This window comes from Cupressus sempervirens, chromosome 7, assembly GCF_028749045.1.
Source record: "Cupressus sempervirens isolate cs-2001-9-10 chromosome 7, ASM2874904v1, whole genome shotgun sequence".
NCBI classification, from domain to species: Eukaryota; Viridiplantae; Streptophyta; class Pinopsida; order Cupressales; family Cupressaceae; genus Cupressus; species Cupressus sempervirens.
In genome coordinates this window covers 738,475,245-738,491,069 of record NC_143124.1, presented here as the reverse complement: position 1 = coordinate 738,491,069, position 15,825 = coordinate 738,475,245, and the positions used below count along the sequence as shown (strand labels likewise).

General features: G+C 35.2%; 1 pseudogene; it reads right to left on the bottom strand.

Annotated features, from left to right (window-relative positions):
• Positions 1 to 4,676: 4,676 nt before the first annotated feature.
• LOC149549368 (F-box/kelch-repeat protein SKIP30-like) lies at positions 4,677 to 5,676 on the bottom strand (annotated as a pseudogene).
• Between the last annotated feature and the right edge of the window lie 10,149 nt (positions 5,677 to 15,825).

The window sequence follows — 15,825 nt, the reverse complement described above, 5'->3', positions numbered from 1 at the left end:
TTTGACATAGAGTTTGTCAAAGGTAAGAAAAATGTGGTGGCTGATGCCTTATCTCGGAGACCTCACTTATGTGCTCTCGCAGAGATTTCAGGAGATTGGAGAGATCGGATTATAGCAGAGTATGTCGGAGATGCTTGGGCTTCTGGATTGATTTCAGGTACCATACAGGATGATCACTATGAGGTGATAGATGGATTGATCAGAGTTTAGGATAGGGTTTATTTGATTCCGTCATCACATTTGAGAGAGGCGATATTGAAGGCATTTCATGATGCACCCACAGCAGGACATCCGGGGGTCTTCAAGACCTACAGGCAGATCCTAGAGCGATTTTCATGGAAAGGGCTCAAGGATGATGTTCAGAGGTATGTTAGGGAGTGTATGGTTTGTCAACAGAATAAGGGAGAACACACATTTCCTGCAGGTTTATTACAGCCCTTGCCCATTCCTGATAGGAAATGGGAAAGTATTTCGATGGACTTCATCACTGGTTTACCACGAGTGCAGGGAAGGGATTGCATCTATGTGGTGGTGGACCGCTTGACGAAGTTTTCTCACTTCTTTGCTATTCCGTCCACTTACACAGCAGGACAGGTGGCAGATCTTTTCTTTAAAGAGATATTCAGGTTACATGGGCTGCCCAGATTCATTGTCAGCGACCGGGATAGTAAGTTTATGAGTGTTTTTTGGCAAGAGTTGTTTAGGTTGTGTGGTACAGATCTTACACCTAGCACTAGTTATCATCCGCAAACAGATGGGAAAATAGAGATTGTGAATAAATGGGCGAAAGGATATTTGAGGAACTATGTAACTACACAACAAAAGGCTTGGATCAGATGGTTGCATATGGGAGAGTATTGTTATAACACCACTTATCATATGTCCATCAAGATGACTCCTTTCATGGCACTCTATGGTTATGAAGCACCTAGCTTCATGGATTTAGTTTTGGGGGACAATAGAGTGCCCAAAGCCAAAAACTTATTGCAGGATAGTCAGGACATCCTGAAAGTGCTCAAAGAGAATATACAACAGGCCCAGAATCAACAGAAATTGTATGTTGATCAGCACCGAATAGAGCGTAGCTTCGAGGTAGGGGATATGGTTTACTTGAGGCTACAACCATATAGACAGTCATCACTCAAGAAGAGCGGAGCTGAAAAGTTGAAACCTAGATTTTATGGTCCATACAGGGTGATTCGCAAAGTGGGCAAAGTCGCCTATGAGCTTGAGCTTCCAGAGGGCAATCGAGTGCATAATGTGTTTCATGTGTCTAGGCTTAAGAAAGCCATTGGTCAGAGTGTAGTGCCTTCTGCAGATTTACCCCCTTTGGATGAGGAGGGGAAGCTTGTGTTAGTACCTGAGGCTATTGTGGATACCAGAGAGAGGAAGCTTAGAAACAGGATAGTGAAGGAGTATTTGGTCAAATGGAAAGACCTGCCGGAGGAAGATTCTACATGGGAGAGTGAGCAGGTTATTCAGCAGGCTGGACTGAGATTGCTTGAGGACAAGCAATTTCAAGGGGGGCAGACTGTAATGTCCCCATTTTAGCAATTGACCAAGTGTGTGCGCATTAGCCTTGTTTTACATGGTCCCGAGGGCTAACGAAGGGTTTAATGGGATCTTGGAGTGTTTTGGCCTAGTCATTTCCAGTTTGGGCCAAAACGAAGTTGATTTACTCAGTTTCAGGCATACTTACTATTTTTAGTAAGTCGGCAGGACACAGTGCAGGTCAATTTTGGTGATTGGATTCGATACTCCTCGGTGAGAGCTTTCCGATGAGCTATCACTCGCATTATTCAGAGTCTGATTGCTAATACATTTTAATGCCTGAAGTTTTATTAAAGTAACGTCTAATTTAATTGTAAAATATTAAAGTGTTACTTTAATATTTATTTTATGGTGATGTGTACCCAAGGGAGACATAAGGGGTATTTTAATATATGTTTTATATTACACATCTTTTATCCCACATTACCCATATGAGTTGAGGGGACCCGTGGGAATAGAATAAAAGGAAGCATTTGTGGCTTCATTAGACAGGTTGAATATGAGAAGAAATTGGTGTTTGAGTTGCAGCTTTGTTCTTGGCATTTGAGGATGTCTATCCTCTCTTGTAACATTCTAGATGTCATTCCCTTGGGGTTTGGCCTTTGGAATTCTTTCTTATTGGCTTCATTATCAGGCAGTTTAGTTGCATTTCCGGCTACAGGCAGATTTGATATTTTGCTCATATCTTCTTCACTACTTGTTCGACGCTTATGCCGCTTGGAGGGAATGGTATTATGAAGGTAGTGGATTGATTGGAGGACAAAGTATTGTAGCAGCAAGTTCGTAAGCATGGGCTGGAGTATTATGACAATATTGCTGAAGTAATTAGTGAGTTGATAAATCTGCCATGTATTTGGTTTTATGAATTCTGAAAATAACATTTTATTAGCAGCAGTTCATTTCCACTTTGCATATTATTGTAGTTTCTTGCTTGTTTATGTTGTATGATACCAATTCCATGCATGAAACACAACAAACAAATAAATGTTTGATTTCTAGAGTTATAAGGGGTTTTAAGAGGTTGCATGCAAACTATTTGACAAAATTCATTTCAGCAAATTGGTTTAGTTTTATGGGACATCCAGGGGTGTCCATTACAAATACTATCACTTGGCTAAAGAAAAAAGGAAAAAGGCAACAGTAATAGAATAACCTACATGCCTAGCAATGTAAATTTGAGTCATAATCTTCTGTCTACCATGCAGAATGTAGCAACCATAAAAATTATAATCATTTGTCCACCATAGAGTAGAGCCACCTCTAAGATCAACATTTGCCCATATCATGCCAAGAATAATTTTTCATTCAAAATATAGATAACACATTTCTCCCAAGCCAAAAATCCACATTTCTCCCATGCCATGTATTTAGAGTATGCAAAATGTAAAAGGGTAGATGGGCCAAGTGGGTTGTGAAAGGAGGTGCCATATTTTTCATTTTTATAATCATACGTAGCATCATCTATATTTCTACAAATTTTCCAAGGGAAAATGGAAAAGACCACCAGGAAAAAAGAGCATGGCCAATAGGAAAATAGAAATAAAAGTTAAAAAAATTATTTTAATAGAAATACTTTGATAGACCATAGAGTAAGTGAAAGATGTGCAATTTCCAAAAATCCAACTAATATGAAAATCCAAGCTGAAAACTATAGTCTCCTACCTTAGCGGCAGGGACTAATAACAAGAAATTACATCTCCAGATTTGTTCCTACCCACAACCAACAAATCCCTTTATTTAAGAACCCCTCTACCAAACTTTCTCCTACGGGGATTGTTAACAACTAATAAAAATGAAACAAATTGTGCCTAAATTCTCTCCTATGTAACCACCCCCAGCTAACATTAGAGCTAATGAGAGCATGACTCAACAAAACTAAAAGAGAAAGTAAAAATAATATGAAAGGCAAGAGAGCAATGGTATTGAAAAAAGGTGGGAAGACATTATTTATTGGAAAGGTCCATTGATGAAATTATATTTCAGCACTACAGTGATGACTATACTTTGGTACTAAAAAAAGACTTTAATTTTCAACAAATTTTATGAGGGCTTGATTAAGATCATTCGAAGCAAAGATGTGGTGATGTCAACAACTATTTTGCACCGATTCCCTCTCCAAAAACTCTTGTTGGTTTTTCTAAGTGTTATTATTATTATTATTATTCTATTATGGGCCCAATTTAGATATATAAAATGAGAAGCCTATGGTCCATCTAGTACTTCATTTTAAAGCTTTAAAGGTTTTTATCACAATTCAAAATAAGATATAATAAATATATCTTACAAATAAATGAATTGAAGTGCATGATGATTAAAATTTACTTCAAAAGTGAACATTAAATATATTTTTATAATAATTGTTTTTAAAGTTCCAACAAATAATTATTTTACTTATCAGAACAACAAATAGTCTCAATGCTAATATATGATAAACTTGAAAGATGAGTAAATGAATTCACTATTTTGTATTTTGCATAATCTATATGTTGATATTTGATGCTGGTGAAAAAACATAGTTTTTTCTTAATCTATTTATTGATATTTGATGCTGGTGAAAAATACAGATTTTTCTTAAGAAGATTTTAGTTAGTTTTTATAGTTTTTATGAAAATAAAAAATGTGCTAAAATATGCATATATTTAGGATTTAGTTTTATTTCTCTATAAATAAAACTTTTCTAGGTACATGTGTATCTAGTTTTTTTCTTTTTTTTCCTATGAATTCTTTATATTCAACCCTTTGTAATCCTTTTAGTAAAAACCTGGAACAAAATTTATGATATGTAAAATCTGAACTATACACTAACAATTTCTGAAATAGGTACATGTGTATCTAGTTTTTTTCTTTTTTTTCCTATGAATTCTTTATATTCAACCCTTTGTAATCCTTTTAGTAAAAACCTGGAACAAAATTTATGATATGTAAAATCTGAACTATACACTAACAATTTCTGAACCAATTATTTCTAGTTTACTGTAGATTATGAGTACCTACTGAGGCATCCTTTACATATTCAAGTTATTGACTAGTAACATTATAAGACTTGTTTATATTACCAGGGCTTATTGTTTGGCAAGAAATTGCTAGTGCTAGCCCAATTAAACTGAATCCAAGCTCAAAAGCAGTCAAAACTCCAAGGTAACAGCTCCCATAGCATAGCCCTGGAGGCCCGATGGTCTACTAATCTCCATCAACTTTATTGTTTCTCTTGTCTCACTTGAAGGTGAAAGCATGTAAAAACTCTGATGACATCCATTGGGCTCTTCTTTGATCACAAAGATTTTTTGGCTAACCATAACAGCGAACATAACAGATTGGCAACAATCCTCTGTTGGAAGAGACCCTACAATTTGCAGCTTATCTTGGGCATAGTCATATTCAATCAATCCCTTACTAGAAAAGAAATAAAAGTGCCCAAATACAGCTATAAAGTGTAAACTGTGGAACCTATTCTCCATAGTTTTCTAGCTTCTGGCGTGGGAATCAAAAACCTCAAAAGTGGGAGAAGAAGATCCAATAACAAAAAACTTACCGTCAACAAAAGTGCTGCGGGATTCTCCCATGGGGGTGTTCATAGCGGGGAGCTCCTGCCATTCGTCCTCCTCCACAATGTAAACATCAGCACAACGGATGGGCTTACGAGGCCTGTGCCAGCTTCTGGACCATTTGCTATACCCTCCCCAGACATAAATCCGCTGCGGAGGCAAATCCTGAACCATCTTGCCAAACTGGCATTTGTACACCCTTCTACCATTTCCAGCAATCGAAATCGTAGAGCCACACATGGCTACCCTTCATCAGAACTAGTTTTTGTTTCACGAAATGGCAGTGAAAGGTGCCCCATTCTTCTTGCTCTTCTCTCAGAATGGGCAGCAAACTTTTGCAGGAGCTGTTCTCTGGGTTGTATACCGTTACTTTCTTTCCACTGCCCTTAATTTCCTGAACAATACAAACACGTTGCTCGAAAATATTCAATCTTTTCCGTTCTTCATAAAAGTGAGGGCTTTTCAATGCCGCGTTCCAGCTTTTGCAGATGCATCTGAGATTGTGGTGGGAATTCAGCTCCACCCTCACCAGGCATTGCAGCCCAATATCATCTAACAGACTAGGAAATAGAGATTCCATTGCAGTTTCTGGAGTAAACCTTTAGACAATTAGAACCATCATGTTCAATGATATGTACATGGACAAAACATGTTTGTCATGCCAAACAATTAGGAAGAAGAAGAGCAAGTTAAATAGGCCTAGAAGTTGAAATATCTATGTAAATGGATGGTTAAAAATTGGAAATAACTATATTTTTATTGTGATATTGCTATCAGGATTTAACTGTGTGATTTTGAGTCAAACTCATTGACCCATGTTTCATGAGTAGTGATTCAACACGAATCCATCTCTTATGAGAATAAATGGAACACTTAGCACTCATTGGATCTAGGTGATGAAGCACTGGGACTTCCCGAGAGGTCACCCATCCCAGTACTACTCTAGCCTGAGCGTGCTTAACTACGGAGTTTCCTCTATGGTTAAACCCAAAGCTTGCAACCCCATTTGTAAAACCTTCACCATATATTTTTATTATATTATGTAGAATTATTTAGGCTCCCTCTGATTCTTTCTGTTTTGTGATTGTGGAATATTGTATGGTTACTTTCTTGTTTTTTGAAATAATATATATTAATTATATTATTATTTTCTAATAAATTACATTATTCTAAGCTTGTATTTTATATTTGTCTTATGCATATCTTTTGTATCTTTTTATTCCTGAAAGTGGAGATCCAATTCCATATTCTCTCTAGAGATTAGGAACTTAAAAAAATATTTTTTAAAACCTAACTAATACTAATTTAAAAAAGATAGAATATATTTATATTAAAAGTTAATGTACATTCAAAAAATCTTGGCTAAAATAATGTAATATAGAAATAACCTGCAAAATAAGAGTCCTATAACACTCAACTAATTTAACCAGTCATGTTTTGACAAATACAATAATAACTTATGTTAAATTCATGGAAAACCAAATTAACCCTTATAGATAAACATGAAAAAATATTAGTCCACATGAAACCCCATTCCAAAACCTATTTAAGAATAAAATGAATTTCAAAATCTTTAGTCAAAATGGGAAAAAAAACAACTAAAGTTCAAGCTTGAAAATGATCTTCCATTTCTCCATTTTTAAGGGAGAATCATTTCTCAAATGTGTTAGAATTATTTAGAATAACTGACGGGGGGGGGTGAATCAGTTATCCAAGGTCCAAATGCCCTAATAATACTTTTTCTCAAATTATAGCGAGCCCATAAACTTTTCATCCATCCAAGCTTAAAATAATCATCCTAGCAAATTATAGTAAATCAATATGCAGCAATAAAACATGCAAGATCAACACATGACACAATGATTTACGTGGAAACCCAATTTGGAAAAAACTACCAATAACATGCTACTTGATTCTCACTCTTCTAAAGTGATGCCCTGTTAAAAGCTTTCTCTGTTAAAGGCTTACAACACACTATTAAATGTGACCTTGTTAGAGGATTTCACCATACTGTTAGGAATGGGCCTGATCAAAGGACTTTAAAAAATTCACTTGGAATGTCACCCTGTTAAAAGATTTACCTCATGGCTATTAAACCAACCTAGGTCCATAGGATTTAAACTAACTGTTATAATTGCTAAAGAGTGACGATAATGGCTTTTTGATCTGATACAACTTATAACATACTTTGCATATTTAAGATCTCACTTCAGTTCTATCCTTTTGCTTGGCTTTAATCACTTCAACTCTGACAGCTTGTCTTCCTCTCAAGCTTTGTCTCCTTGGGTCTTCTTACTCATCATGCCAATGCAATCATCCTTGTGTCATCTATCCAAATAGAGTTTTTGTGCTTTCTTCTCCTTGGCACCTTCTTCAGCACTTCATGCTTTTATGCTCGACCACCTTCTCCTCTCTTTGCTTCATGACCCTATGACTCCTTAAATAGAAATCTGGTTTGCCTTTTCTGCTCAATTCTCCCTCTCCAATTTTAGGGTTTCAAATGGATTAGGTAGGATAAAATGTATCTACCTCATATCTTGTTCTTATCTAGAAAATTTTGTCTAGAGTCCAGTTGTATTCTCCAAAAAACATTCCACATGGTGTTCTGTACCACTAGCTCATCATTCTTATCTTCCATTTAATTCACAAATTTCTAGATAACAACCTTGTTGGCTTTGATCTAGTGAATCTTCGATTTTTGAAATAATGCAGCAACTCGACACTATTGGTTTACTGATGCTTAGCATCTCTGTGTTATTTGGCACTTGTATCTGCTCGGCACTTGATTCTGATCAACACTTGGCACTTGATTCTACTCGGCATTCGACACTTGCTCGGCTTCAACTAGGAATCTGTTCGGCTCCTTAATGATCTTAGTTAGTCTTTACAAATGACTTAGCTAAAACCTTACATCTTTGATATGTTTCAATACACTTTTTCATCAATGACTTAGCTAATCCTTGGACTTCATTACAACATCATAACTTCAAGCTTTCTCTAGGTGTTCTAGTTACATCTTATTGATTGCCTCCTCCTTGTCAATCAACTAATTGATAGTATTTGGATCACTAAAGCAATTGTCATTCCAGCAAGTAGCAAGTTTGACATCAATGACAAAAAAATGATTAAGAACATTCTTTACCAGTTCCATATGATCATTCCAACAATTTTCCTCATGATCTTTTCATTCATTTCCAACAATCTCCCTCTTTAGCATTGATGGAAAAACCAAACTGATCAATTAATCAACTTAGTTACCATCAAGATTGTATACGTTGTCTGCTACTTTTCCTTGCTACTTACATACTTACTACTGATCTCATACATCTCTTTCAGTTTCTTCATTAATCTCCCTCTTTCATATATATGTCCCTTTTTCTGAGTATTGATCAGTTTTCTGCATATTTCTTCCTCTTTGACATAAATGCCAAAGATGTAACATCTTTATCATGCAAAATATAAGCTTTGCGTCTCATGTTTTCTCCCTCTATCACCATGCTTGTGACTAATTTGGAGTTTTTGCTCCTACTGTCATCCTTTGCATCATTCTTCTGATATTTCAATGATTTGTTCCTGTTGATGCAAGTCAGCATCCTTGTTGCTTTAAACTGCTTGAGTTAGGGGTATTACCCCCAACTTGCCTCTAAGATATTCATAAGCATCTTTGGGCAATGGTTTGGTGAAGACATCTGCAATTTGTTCCTTTTTGTGAATGTATTCCAACTTCACTTGTTTGTCTTCTACCAATTCTCTAACATAATGATACTTGATTGCAATGTGCTTGGTTTTTGCATGCATTACTGGATTTTTGGATATGTTTATAGCACTTTTATTATCACAATATAGTATCATAGGTTTAGTTACCTCTTCTTTCATTCCTTTCAATAAATGTGTGAGACATGCAATGTTTGTGCAATTGACTGCAGCTGCCACATACTCTGATTCTGCAGTTGACTGGGATGTGCAGGTTTGTTTCTTGCTAGTCCAAGTAACTAGTCTTTTACCTAAAAATAATGCACCTCCACTTGTGCTTTTTTTTTCATCAATGTTGCCTCTCCAATCTACATCTGTATATGAATTGAGCTCAAACTTTCCATTCTTTTTGTAGTATAGACCAAAGTTATCAGTTCCTTTAAGATATCTCATTATTCTTTTTATTGCTATGAGATGATTTTCTTTGGGATTAGTAGAGAATCTAGCCACTATTCCAACTACTAATGCTATGTCTGGTCTTCTATGTACAACATATTGTAGTTTTCCAATCATGGATCTGTACATTGTTTGATTGACTTCAACTGATTCATCATTTTTGGATAGCTTATTTCTTGTTGCCATTGGTGTGCTGATTGGTTTGGACTCCTCCAATCCAAACATTTTAAGTATCTCTTTGATGTACTTTGATTGTGTCACAAATATACCATGTTTTAGTTGATGTAGTTGCAATCCAACACAAAATTTGATCTCTCCAAACATAGACATTTCAAATTCATGTTTCATTTTGTCAGCAAAGCCTTTGCAAAGCACTTCCTTTCCTCTAAACACTATGTCATCCACAAAGATTTCAGATACAATAATATCCTTACCTTCATTTGATTTGATGTACATGTTGTTGTTATCATCAATTCTTTCAAATCTTATTTGTACTAAATACTTGTGAAGTCTCTCATACCATGTTTTGGGTGCTTTCTCAGACCATAGAGTGCTTTATGTAGTTTACAAACCATATCCCTGTTGTTCTCATCAACAAATCCCTTTGGTTGTTCAATGTATACTTCTTCTTGCAGTATACCATTTAAAAAAGCAAATTTTACATCCATCTGATAAACTTTGAAATCTTTGTATGCAACATATGCAAGTAAAGTTCTTACTCCTTCCATTCTAGCAACAGAGGTGAATGTTTCCCCATAGTCTAGTCCTTCTTCTTGAGCATAACCCTTGCATACTAGTCTAGCTTTGTTTCTAGTAATCTCACCATTCTCATCTAGCTTGTTCTTGAATACCCACTTGGTGCCAATCACATTTTTGTCAACTAGTCTAGGAACTAAACTCCAAGTTTTGCTCTTCTTTATTTGATCAATTTCTTCTTCCATAGCTTTATACTAGTCATCATCTTGTAATGCACCATATACTAATTTAGGTTCAGATTTTCCAATCAGACATGATTCATGTCTTAGTCTATTCTTTGTCATTGGTCTTGCATCTTTGTCACCAATTATTTGTTGAACAAGGTGATGTATTTTTACATATTTGGATAATCTTGGTTCTGTCCTTGGTTCCATGTTTGATCTTTTTGATTCAAGGTCACTATGTACTAAGTTGTCAGGTTGTTCTTCATCTATTTCATGTGTACTGACTTTAGAATCAGATTGGGCATTTCTTTCATTCTACAACTTAGCTTCTGAATGCAACTCGACATTCACTAGTTGTGACTTGGCTGAAACTAAAATTTGTTGCTGAGTTTCAATTTGATTGATAACATCCTCATCAACAGGTATTCCTTCATAAGAACATACAAAGGTTCTGTATTCATTCGTTCTCTTTGGTTCTTCAGCTTGGACTTCTGTATGCTCATCAAAGTTTACATTTGCACTTTCCACAATTTTGTTAATGTTAGTATTCAAACACTTATATGCTTTACTTTTAGTGGAGTAACTAAGGAATATGCCTTCATTACTTTTTGCATCAAATTTTCCATTTCTAGCATCTTTAAGAATAAAGCATTTGCAACCAAATACTTTGAAATGTTTTACATTGGGTGAGTGACCATACCATAATTCAAAAGGTGTTGTATTTGTACCTTTCTTGACTTGTACTCGATTCAGTGTATGAACAGCTACACTTATAGCTTCTCTCCAGTATTTTAGAGCAACATTCTTTTCCATCATTAATGTTCTGGCATAGTCAATCATAGATCTATTTCTTCTTTTAGCAATTCCATTCTGTGGGAGAGTTCTAGGAGCTGACGTTTGTCTTTTGATTCCTTTATCATTACAAAATATCTCGAATTCTTTTGATGTGAATTCACCACCTCTGTCTGATCTCAAGCATTTCAAGCTTTTTCCTATTTCCTTTTCAACTCTAGCCACATACCACTTAAACATTTGAAAGGCATAAGATTTTTGTTTTAAGAACATAACAGTAATCATCCTAGAATAGTCATCGACAAACAACATTATTTACTTATCTCCTCTATAGCTTTGTACTTCCATTGGACCACATAAGTCAGTGTGAACTAACTCAAGTACTTCTTTAGATGTATATTTTTTGCTTTTGAAACTTGACTTTGTCATCTTTCCTAGCTGACATTGTTTGCACATGATATTATCAGGTTTCTTCAATTTTGGTAAACCTCTGACTTTCTTCATTTTACTAATATTGACCAGATTGTCAAAGTTGAATGACATAGCCTTTTGTGCCATAACCATTCATCATCAAATTTTGCAAAAAAATAAGAAACATCATCTATATCAAGGTAAAATAGATTACTCCTTGTTTGATCTCCTTTTCCTATCAGTTTACCATCAGTATCATAGATTTTTACAGTTTTGTTTCCAAATTCTACTTTGCATCCTATATTGCCTAACTATGAGACACTTAGCAAATTGTTGTTTAATCCTTCAACATAGTATGCATTATCACATGAAATTTTTTCTATAAGCTTAATGGAACCTTTTCCTTTTATTTGACATGGAGCATCATTACCAAATCTAACACTATTTCCATCATACTGAGTAAAGTTAACAAACTTACTTTTGTCTCCTGTCATGTGATGTGAGCATCCACTGTCTATGATCCATCTGTCATTTTTGTTCAGACATGTTACCAGTGTTGTAGGCTCTTCTTCATCAAATTGGTCCTTCATGGCTACATAAAAAACTTCATCATCATTATCATCAAAATTTTCTTCAACAATATAACACTTCTTTCCTTTGTCATTGTAATCTCTCTTTTTATCATCTCTTTTGAATTTTTATTTGTTGCCTTCCTTGTAATCCTTTTTCTATATACATCTGGTAGCAATATGTCCTACTTCATTACAATTGAAATAAATGATAGGTATCTTACCTTTAAATTTTTCTTTGCCTCTGTAAAATCTTCTAGCTAGCAAAGTTTCTAGTTGTTCCGCATCTTCCTCATCAGTGCTACTGTCGTTGGATACATATTTCATATTTCTTCCCTTCTTTGATTTCACCTGTTCAGCATCTTTCAGTGATAGCTTGGCTTTGAAAGAAGATTCAACATTCTCAGGTCTGTAGTTGTCAAAGTTAGATAGCTCAAATGCAGTGAGTCTACCCACTATTCCTTCAAAACTTAGATTGTTTCCTGGTATACATCTTAGTTCTTGTATTGTTGATACTCTAATAGCATAGATAGGGAGCAAGGTTCTTAAGAACTTACTATTAATAGTATCTTCATCCAATTGACCACTCAAGCATCTTATTGCACTTACCACTTCTTTTATTCTTGCACCATACTGAGCAGCATTCTCATTTTCTTCCATTTTCATATCATCAAATTTTCCTTTGAGGCTTTCTCTTTTTTCTCTTTGTACATTATGATCTCCTCCATAGATGTATGATAGGGCTTTCCAAATTTTGAATGCAGTGTCACATCCTTTGATATCATCAAATTTAGCATAGTTGAGTGCAGAAGCAATCTCCAGCATTGTCTGATTGTGTTCTTGTTTATTTTTCAAATCTTCTGCAGTAAGAGTACCAGTTGGATCAACATGTTCAGTAACAATTGAATTTTGGGCATAATCTCCTATGGATCCAAGATGTAGCTTCATCAAACTTTGTCATGCAATCATCATTGTCTTTGTTGAGCTTGGGAACTTCTCTCTTAGGCATTTTGATCTTTTCTGCTTCTAGTCCCTTTTAAACTAAATCAGCAGTTTGGCTCTGATACCAATTGTTAGAATTCTTTAGAATAACTAAGGGGGGGGGGGGGGGGGGGGGTGTGAATCAGTTATCCAAGGTCCAAATGCCCTAATAATATTTTTTCTCAAATTATAGTGAGCCCATAAACTTTTCATCCATCCAAGCTTAAAATAATCATCCTAGCAAATTACAGTAAATCAATATGCAGCAATAAAACATGCAAGATCAACACATGACACAATGATTTACGTGGAAACCCAATTTGGGAAAAACCACTAGTAACATGTTACTTGATTCTCACACTTCTAAAGTGATGCCCTATGAAAAGCCTTCCCTGTTAAAGGCTTACAACACACTGTTGAATGTGACCTTGTTAGAGGATTTCACCATACTATTAGGAATGGGCCTGATCAAAGGACTTTAGAACATTCACTTGGAATGTCACTCTGTTAAAAGATTTACCTCATGGCTATTAAACCAACCTAAGTCCATAGGATTTAAACTAACTGTTAAAATTGCTAGAGAGTAATGATAATGGCTTTTTGATATGATACAACTTACAACATACTTTGCAGATTTCAGATCTCATTTTAGTTCTATCCTTTTGCTTGGCTTTAATCACTTCAACTCTGACAGCTTGTCTTCCTCTCAAGCTTCATCTCGTTGAGTCTTCTTACTCATCATGCCAATGCAATCATCCTTGTGGTCGTCTATCCAAACAGAGTTTCTATGCTTTCTTCTCCTTAACACCTTCTTCAGCACTTCATGCTTTTATGCTCGACCACCTTCTCCTCTCTTTGCTTCATGACCCTATGACTCCTTAAATAGAAATTTGGTTTGCCTTTTTTGCTCAATTCTCCCTCTCCAATTTCAGGGTTTCAAATGGATCAGGTAGGATACAATGTATCTACCTCATATCTTGCTCTTATCTAGAAAACTTCATCTAGAGTCCAGTTGTATTCTCCAAAAAATGTTCTACATGGTGTTCTGTGCCACCATCTCATCATTCTTTTCTTCCATTTAATTCATAGATTTTTAGATAACAACCTTTTTGGCTTTGATTTGGAAAATCTTTGATTTTTGAAATAATGCAGCAACTTCACACTATTGGTTTACTGATGCTCGGCATCTCTATGTTAGTTGGCACTTGATTATGCTTGGCACTTGATTCTGCTTAGCACTCAACACTTGCTCGGCTTCAACTAAGAATCTGTTTGCCTCCTTAATGATCTTAGTTAGTCTTTAGAAATGACTTAGCTAAAACCTTACATCTTTGATATGTTTCAATATACTTTTTCATCAATGGCTTAGCTGGTCCTTGGACTTCATTACAACATCATAACTTCAAGCTTTCTCTAGGTGTTCTAGTTACATCTTATTGATTGCCTCCTCCTTGTCAATAAACTAATTGATAGTATTTGGATCACTAAAGCAATTGTCATTCCTACAAGTAGAAAGTTTGACATCAATGACAAAACAATGATTGAGAATATTCTTTACCAGTTCCATATGATCATTCCAACAATTTTCTTCATGATCTTTTCAATCATTTTCAACAAAATGTTTTGGATTTTTAAATTCAAATTAAATTTTTTTTTCCTAACTTTATAACCATTTCAAAAGTTAGAAAGTTCGAAAAGCCTATGCAACTTAGAGAGTTAACAATTTAGAATGTTAGAAATTTGAATGGAAAAGTGTGGTCCAAATAAGTCAAATGCTCAATTTCTAACTTTTGCATAAAATGTGTTTTAAATCTAACCTTTCAAAAATTTAGAATTCTAACTTTCTTAGTTTTTGAGTGAAATTGATGAGTGCAAGGCAGGAGTATCCCCAATGGAGATGTCCTAGCCCCAGCTATACAACCACATAGTGGAAACACAATAGAAAGAAATAATAACACAAGATCTAATACCAAATTACAATACTTTATTTATAAAATATAACTGATTACATGCAATATGCCTGGCTATAAGGCCTTCCAGGTTAGGGCCAAATACAAATAAAAAATTACAAAATCAATTCTACAAGATCCAACAAGATCCAACTTACAACCACTCTCAGCTAGTCTAGATACACAATTGGATAAGAACACCAAGAAGAATCCACACTTGTACCCGCAGGTCCACCAAGACATCCTCTAGCTCCTAAGTTGCAACTCTAGCTCTTCAAATTTAATCTATCCTTCCTTTTATCCTAGCTCCATAATGACTAAATGACTCCCCAAGACCCCTACTTATACTAATCTAAGCCACAAATCAGCTCATAACAAAAATTAAATACAAATACATAAATTAAATTCCAGAAGTTAGCCTGCAACAACAATTAAATGTCTAGAAATCAATATTCGAGTAAAATCATGATGCATCCTAGTTCCAATTGAATTAGAACTCGTGCTTCGAACCATAGGTATAAATATAAGTCCTATAAAACCCCTTAAATGAAAAAAGTCTGATTTCACAAGGAAAAGTGCACATCCATCCTGAAAGTCACCCACAAAGACTTGTCGTGTAGTTTGCCAAAAATTGATACTGTAGGAGAATTGTCATATCTCCCAACTTGTAAAGATTTAGAACTTGTGCACTTGACAAAAGGAATAAATCTAGGCTCTCTTCAAACCTTTAAGTGTGAAGCTTCAAATTAATTAAGTATAATTAGTTATATGCACTACAATAGGCACCCAGAAACCAGAAAAATGCGATTCCAACAGCAAGGTTCAAACAGTTCAAACTTCAAATCAATCCGTCCAATCTCTATGCAATCATGAGGAAAGGTTCCCCAATGTGTCTCCAACACATCCCTAACTAGGAAAACATAGCTCCACCAAAATCAAAGATTGATGATCCTCAAAA